Consider the following 8,471-nt stretch of genomic DNA (forward strand, 5'->3'; position numbering starts at 1 on the left):
AACATAAACTATTTTCATGGCACACTTGTTATTCAGCCATCTTTATGACAAACACATCAGTCATGGCAGTATTTTACTGTACTTACCTCATGAGATTAGCAGACCTGATAATGCTCAATCGTTAATATAAATACTTAATCAATACTCGGGTTATAATACTCAATGAGAGCTGTCTAGCTGTGGCACTGCTGAACAGAACTAATGTTGTTTCACATCTTTCACAGTAACAGTTTTTTTTATTTATTTAATGCATTATACTCCCACCTTGTGGCAGACATGAGACCACGCATTACCCAATCAGGACGGGCATGCCAGTTGGTCTGGCAGTGAATGTGGGCTAGACTCACACATGTCCAACCCTCCAAAAATGCTAACCTGATATTTGTGCATTTAACTTTATCACTTATCATTATTCCTGATTCATTAAGGACTATATGTAATCATGGTAGCATCCACATTAAAGTAGAATTGTTTAGAAACATATTACATTCTTATTTACAATAAATATGACACAATACGTTATTTACCATTAATTTCTATTGGGCACAAAATAATCTGAAACGCATCCAAAACAAACAGCAAATGCATCCAACAAGTTAGTCACAAGCTTGATGTAATCATTGCTAACCTGAATGAGGGAGACTCATATCTCCCTCATTAACTTTAAGCATCAGCTGTCAGAGCAGTTTACAGATCACTGCACCTGTACATAGCCCATCTGTAAATAGCCCATCCACCTACCTCATCCCAATATTGTTATTTTTTGTTGTTGTTGCTCCTTTGCACCCCAGTATCTCTACTTGCACATTCATCTTCTGCACATCTATCACTCCAGTGTTTAATTGCAAAATTGTAATTACTTCGCCACTACGGCCTATTTATTGCCTTACCTCACCTCCCTAATCTTACCTCATTTGCACACACTGTATATAGACTTTTCTATTGTGTTATTGACTGTACGTTTGTTTATTCCATGTGTAACTCTGTGTTGTTGTTTGTGTCTCACTGCTTTGCTTTATCTTGCCAGGTCGCAGTTGTAAATGAGAACTTGTTCTCAACTGGCCTACCTGGTTAAATAAAGGTGAAATAAAATAATAGAAAACATTGTGTGCTAGGAATATAGGACCAATTACTAAACTTCTGACTATAATACACATATAAGTGAATTTGTCCCAATACTTCTGGTCTCATAAAATGGGGGGAGTATCTACAAAAACTGCTATAATTTCTAAATGGTTCACCGAATATGGATGGAAATACCCTCAAAGCCATTGAATCACTTCAAATCCAAAGTGCTGGAGTACAGAGCCAAAACAACAACACATGTCACTGTCCCAATACATGTAGACCTCACTGTATGTTCAGAATGGAGATATGAGCTCTTCTCCAACATTTCCAAGACTGAGCATTCCTCAACATGGCCTGCCTTCTCAGACCATCCACCAGGACAGTGTGTCCAAATCCCCTGAGAATTGGGGACCAGTGAAGGTGTGTTGTGTGTGCAGTCAGAGAGGGACTGATTCACCCTTACGTCCTATAGGAGACCTAACGTGTGTAGGGGTTGTTTGTGACTTCGTGTGATTGTTGGCAATAGAGGTTTTAGTTTCCACCAACTAATTTTACAACAGAAGGTATTTAACATGTTTTTATGTGTCCCCTTTTAACAAGGATACAGAACTTGAAAACAGAGGGAATCCTTTCTGGATGTAGTTTGTTTCAGGTCTGTTGTGTGGAAATGAACTGGGTCATGAGTTCTTGTATGACGGAGCAAGAGAGGGACTCCTGCTCCTGAATATTCAGCAGCTCACTCACATTCATCCCTGAAGGTGGGAATTCAGTGTGTTTGACCTCTGTGAGCAGAAAGAGTTATCCTGTGTAGAATATAACTAATTTGAAAAACAACAACACAAAGACACTAATGGAGGATTAAGGATGGTCTTTTTGTATTCTCCTCTGATATAGAGTACTACAGAATATACTCTTACTCTGACCCTGCTCTCCAGCTCCCCTCTCCAATGTTAAGGTAGATATATATATATATATATATATATATATATATATATATATATATATATATATATATATATATATATATATATATATATACAGTAAGGTGAACAGCAGGGGTATGAAGTCACAGTGGTGGTAGAGCAGTAGGATTGTCTGGAGTCTCTGTGCTGCTGAAGGTGTGGAGGACAGTGCATGAATTGTCCTGGGATAATAGCCTAAAAAGTAGTTAGATTGGCTTTTATAACACATAAGCCAATAGCCATCTATTAGACATTAAATACAGTGCTACTGCTTTTTATTAAATACAAGTCATCACGTATGACAATGAAACACTAAATTAATGAATAATAATTGCCAAATAATCCTCTGTTAAAGTTCAATTCAGGGACTGTCTGCGTATTTTAATTGTTTTATCAATGTTTATTCACTTCTGAATCTGTCTCTTCAGCCAGCGAGTGGGTCTTAGTTTATGATCCGTAGTAAAGAGTGACTTTGGTGTTGAATTACATTACATAGCCACTTCCACTGGAGACTGGAAAGTCCCGCCTATTTCATTCGCTGAAAGGCCCGTCACTTCTTGGCAGACAGATACTCAAACGAAGCACAACACTGGAAATCTATCTGCATCCACATAAACTAGTCCTGGCATCGTTCTATGACAAACACAGAAGGTTTTATATTGAATTCAATAGAAGAAAACAGAGACAGAGAGAGAGAAACAGCCAGTTCCTTAATGTATCCATTGGCTGTATTATACAGGCCAAACATTAAGGAACTGACAATCTCTCTATCTCCTCTCTCTCTCTGTTTTCTTCTATTCAATTATAGGTAGCCTAATATTTAATCCCTTAGCTAAGTGGGGGAACACTACAAATATGTAGTTAGGCTGTTATAAGGTATTATATAAGCCAATTGTCATCTATAAGGCATTTATTGAGTGATTTTCTTCTTTGTCAAATATAAATGTTTATTTATTCACAACTAGGATCTGATGGGTAACACTTTATTTGAAGGGTCCATAATAAACCATCAGGTGAATGGGCAAGACAAAATATTGAAGTGCCTTTGAACGGGATATGGTAGTAGGTGCCAGGGGGGTGCGTTTTTCACGCTCCACAGTTTACGGCATGTATCAAGAATGGTCCACCACCCATAGGACATCCAGCCAACTTGACACAACTGTGGGAAGCATTGGAGCTTTCAACACCTTGCAGAGAGCATGCCCCGATAAAATTGACGCTGTTCTGAGGGCAAAAGGGGGGGGGGGGTCAGCTTTTCTGTGATGTTTTCTGTGTTATAGGTGGCAGAGATGTGTCATTCAGTATATTGGACTTTTCTGTGATGTTTTCTGTGTTATAGGTGGCAGAGATGTGTCATTCAGTATACTGGACTTTTCTGAGATGTTTTCTGTGTTATAGGTGGCAGAGATGTGTCATTCAGTATATTGGACTTTTCTGTGATGTTTTCTGTGTTATAGGTGGCAGAGATGTGTCATTCAGTATATTGGACTTTTCTGTGATGTTTTCTGTGTTATAGGTGGCAAAGATGTGTCATTCAGTATATTGGACTTTTCTGTGATGTTCCCCAGCTCTGTGTTCTGTCTAATTCCTCCCCCTCCTGTTGACAAGGAGCTGCTGGCGTGGTGTAATCTCAGACTCTCTTGCTAACGGCTGGTCCTCCCTGTTTACCTGACCGGAGAATACGCTCACGGGTGGGTCACACTCGATAAGTCCTGCGTATCGGGATTCAACCAGTTTTCTCTGGTCAAAGGCAGGGGTTCAGCACTTTATCTGGGCAAAGGACTAATGCTCAACAGGCTAGACTCCCAGTGCTCCTTTAAGTGTGCCTTAAACACCAAGCCCCTTTTGGTTTCCTGCTTGAGCCCACAATAATGGTCTGGTAACGGACTACCTATGGTAGAGACCCTTAAGCTAAGGTTGTTATCAGTGTTCCCTTTTCTCCTGAACACTTTATTCAACCAATAGAGTAACTAGTTAGTGAAAACCAGTAAGACTTCATGTTTGGTTTCACAAGTGATATATTTTATTAGTTTTTTTCAATACAACTTGGTTCTTTCAGAAGAGGTTGTTTGCTTCTTAACTCTCTTTCACAAAACCTTTACAATGACTTTTAATAGTTCTATCTTACCCTATAGCTTTCCTCATTACAACACTTCAAGGTGTCAACGCCCCAAATTCTGCACTCTTCTGGTAATTAAGCCCACGCCGTCCTCAAATAAAGTTATACAACACATCATTCCCTTCACATGTGATGCTGTTAAACAAAGTTAGATGACACATTTTCCCCTTCACACATAACGACGACCCGCGGTGATGTCTCCTCCAATGGCCACCTGCTGTTCTACAGCTCTATCAGCTCTGACCCAGGGATTGAGTTCAACAGGTTGCTTCCATATAAGGTGAACTTCCACACTCCGGCAGCAGAATATCTGTACTTTAAATGGGTCATGCTGTATTCCAGCTGCTCGAGGCTGGCTCTTCTTCTGCTGCTGATGATTTGTCTTCTTCTGATTCTTTGTTTTACGACCGGCAGAGTCCTGCTGGGGGACTGGAGGAGTCATTAGGTCACCAGGACTTGGGCCAATCATGACAACCCCTCCATGGAGTCATCCAATGGTTGTGAATCCTGTGACCTTGCCTCGTCCAAAAACATTCCTTCACCCCGACCTCCAATAGTCTCTTCATGTATACTAAAAATAAATAGAAACTCAACTTGCAACAATTTCAAAGTTTGTACTGACTTACAGTTCATATAAGGAAATCAGCCAATTTAAATAAATACATTAGCCCCTAATCTATGGATTTCACATGACTGGTCAAAGAAACCTTAAAAAAAGGTAGGAATTTATATTTTATGAATGTTTTAAAAAGGTTGGAATAAACCTTTACATTTACTTGGTTTCCTCTCGTAAAACCATGCTTACTACAAATTTAGACAGCTGGCCCTAGACTACTTTACCAATCGAGCTTTAGCTGACATGGGCTAATTGAGGGACTGCTGATGCACAACCAAATTTCGAAATTGCACCTTCTGTACCACAGACCACAGATGATGTATTAGGTGTTTGGCAATGTACCAGTAGTGATTCTTCACCAACAGTGTTTGCTTGAAGCACTTTACTGTGGCATTTCTAAATGAACTACTTCATAACTATACACCTTGGGCTGTTTGGGAGGGTGCACCATTCTAGAACATTTAGATAGAAAATGTGGAACAGGCATGGTTCTCAGTCATAAACAGTAGGGCATCATGTGAGCTACTCTATACATTGCATTTCTATATGGAACATCGCCCCTCCCCACTTAATAGACCCCTGTTCAAACCCTGACTATCCTACAAGTTCTCCCTTAAAGTACATACGTTCAGAATGTGGATATGAGCTCTTCTCCAGCAATTCCAAGTTTGAGCATTCCTCCCCATGGCCTGCCTTTTCCAACACAAACAAACAGGCCTATTTATAGACTTTGACTCATTGGTCATGTGCTGCACTACAGCACCACCACTGTTCTGAGCCATCTGGCAAACTTTTCTAACTGCATCAAGAGTATAAGAGCTCAGCTCAGAGAGGACATTTGCTGAGAACCCAGAGTTGGGCTACAAGACATTGTAGGCTACCAAGAGTTGAAATGGGTCTTCCAGCCTAGAGTAGGCAACACCTTTTCTGTGTTATCGTGTATGGTTTAGCAGATATGAAGGAAAAGACATTGTCCAGTTATGGCAGAATAGCAAAATGGCCACCATGATGATGATGTGTGACGTTGTACATGGCACCGTAGTTATCCACCGCCATCAAAACACACCTTTTCTGTTATCATGTTTTCTGTGTTCTAGTCATCTGCTGGCAGAGACAATCCTAGACGGACATGCTGCACTTATGCTGAGGAAGGCTTTTATCATGGGTCATCCTATATCTTCCCGGCAGCTCAGAGAAGACGCAGGTAAAAACATTGATTATTTTCCTGTTCCCTCATCGTACAGTAGATACTGTAGATCTTTAGCATCTCTTACAAAAGTAACAATTTCACTAAGTTTGTCTTCATCGCTGAGTTTGCCTGTATGTTGTATTAGGAGTATTTTACAAAAAAACGAAGATATGCATACAGTATATTTCTCACCAGTCCACCATTGATACATCTCAGAATATCATCATTTTGAATAATGGAGCATCAGAGCTAGACTAATAGAAAACGTGTTTAGTTCCCAGAATACTGTTATCAACACTTGCTTTCAGGCGACTTGAAGCTAAATGCCTTGAATGTGTGGGACAATTTGGGACTTTATCAAAAATGGACTAATGAAAAAGATTTTTTTTTTTTACATAAAAATAAATAAAAATATATAATAGCTTTGTGAGTAAAATGCCACTTTAAAGTTCATATTTTCCCTATTTGAAACTATGTACCTGTTCTAGGATTGGCCGCACAATACACCGATGGTAACATTGACATGTCTGATGAAGGAACAAGGTGCTACTACAGAGATGGCTACATTGAGCTGGTCAAAGCATACCACAAGAAGGGGATAATCAACAAGAATCAAGTAAAAAAGATCATTTCATGGGTGGAAAGAGACATGCACCTGGACCGGGATACCCAAGAGTATGAGGAGATCCTTGATTACATTAAACGGCATTTTCATGTTTTCCGGTGGTAGAAATGACAAACAAACTCAGACAATACAGAGTAAATACAGATTGTGTACTCTAACAGGAGTTCCCAAGTTAAAAACGTTTCTATGATATGCAAATTATGGAATTCAATATTGTTGGATTCTAGCTTGAAATATACTTATTTATGTTACCATTCTAGAACTCATTGATTACTTTACATGTATAAGGAATACATATGTTGGGGTCAAGGAAGGGTAGATAGGGACTTTTGGAAAGTTACTGAGTGTAGAAAGTTCATTTTCTGTTCCATGTTTCTGAGGAGGGAGGCGAAGGGCAATAGTTAGTCTCTGATAAGGCAGGCCAGCTGCGGAACTAGGGAGGAGCGAGGAATGTGAAACCTCTGGGAGGCAGGCCAGAGAGACCCACCACAACGACTCTCCTACTACAGTCCTATCTCACACATACACTTCCACGCATAAAGCAGGGCTATGACTACACCAGTGAGAGGAACCAATTAAGATCCTGCCTAGCAACAGAGATGTATTGGCTGTCTAGATGTGTAAGGACATGACCCCACATATTAGAAGGTTATAAATATATGTGCTTGTGTAATCATGCCTTGTCTTTGCAGCTGTATGATCCAGTGGGTGAGTAAACTTGGTTTGAGAATTTTGTAGTCGTCCGTTTGAGTTTTTACTCCGTTTGTTCAGAAACTAACAGTATAAATATCATAATGAGGAGTATAATTTATTGCTGATAATTGTTGCAAAGTTTTTTGGCCTACTGTATAGTTGGTGCCTGGTTGGTTATGTTCAGCAGTGTACTAGTAGTAGATCCTGTCTGCCTGTTGCATTGGTAAATGTACAGCCTATAGATTCTTCTCAAAATGTTTAGATTTCCTGATTCTCTGCATTTATTGTAACATTATGCAGTATCCACTAGCTCAATGTATGGAAAAACCTTTATTAAAAGATCAGCTGTTTTGGAAGCAGCAAACAGTGAGTGGACATTACTTTCTTATTTGTATTAGATCTTCTGTTTGTCCTGTGTAAAGTTTAGCTGTGTGTAAAACCCTCTACTTTCACAGATCCTTCGTCTACCTGAAGAGTGCAGTAGCAGGTTTTCACCTGTTGGTGGTGCTGTCCTCTTTGATAATACAACTCTGAGGCCCTGGTAGATAATTGTGATCAATGCTACCGTGTGTTTTGTCCATAATTCCATATAAATATGTTAACCATTTGGCAGATGAAATATAGCCCTCTTACATGAGAGGAAGTCTTCTTTTTTACTTATATTCTGTCAAGCAATAGCCACATATTTATGCAACTACTGTAGGAAACGTCTCAGCCTAGGAGTATAGGAGCATCACTAGAGGTGTGATTTCGTCTCCCGCCAGTGGAATATGTTTTGTGCTTTCAAGTAGCTACAGTGCCTTCAGAAAGTATTCCTACCCCTTGACTTATTCTACATTTTGGTGTTTTACAACTTGAATTAAACATTTATTAAATCGTTTTTTTTTCTCTCTCACCCATTTACACACAATACCCCATAATGACAAAGTGAAAACGTGTTTTTAGACATTTTTGCTAATTTATTGAAAATTAAATAGAAATATCTCATTTACATAAGTATTTACACCCCTGAGTCAATACATGTTAGAATCACCTTTGAATGCTGTGAGTCTTTCTGGGTAAGTCTCTAAGAGCTTTGCACACATAGATTATACAATATTTGCACATTATTCTTGAAAAAATTATTTAAGCTCTGTCAAGTTGATTGTTGATCATTGCTAGACAGCCATTTTCAAGTCTTGCCATATATCCAAGATGAC

The 8,471-nt window shown here is 39.3% G+C and overlaps 1 long non-coding RNA gene across 1 annotated transcript; it reads left to right on the forward strand.

The window, feature by feature from the left end:
• The first annotated feature begins 5,568 nt into the window (after positions 1–5,568).
• LOC106606704 (uncharacterized) lies at positions 5,569–7,642 on the forward strand. The gene is made up of 3 exons (XR_001329113.3): positions 5,569–5,676; positions 5,863–5,969; positions 6,443–7,642. It is a non-coding gene; the product is annotated as an uncharacterized LOC106606704 (long non-coding RNA).
• The last annotated feature ends 829 nt before the right edge of the window (positions 7,643–8,471 follow it).

Source organism: Salmo salar, chromosome 06 (genome assembly GCF_965601325.2).
Source record: "Salmo salar chromosome 06, fSalSal1, whole genome shotgun sequence".
Lineage (NCBI taxonomy): Eukaryota > Metazoa > Chordata > Actinopteri > Salmoniformes > Salmonidae > Salmo > Salmo salar.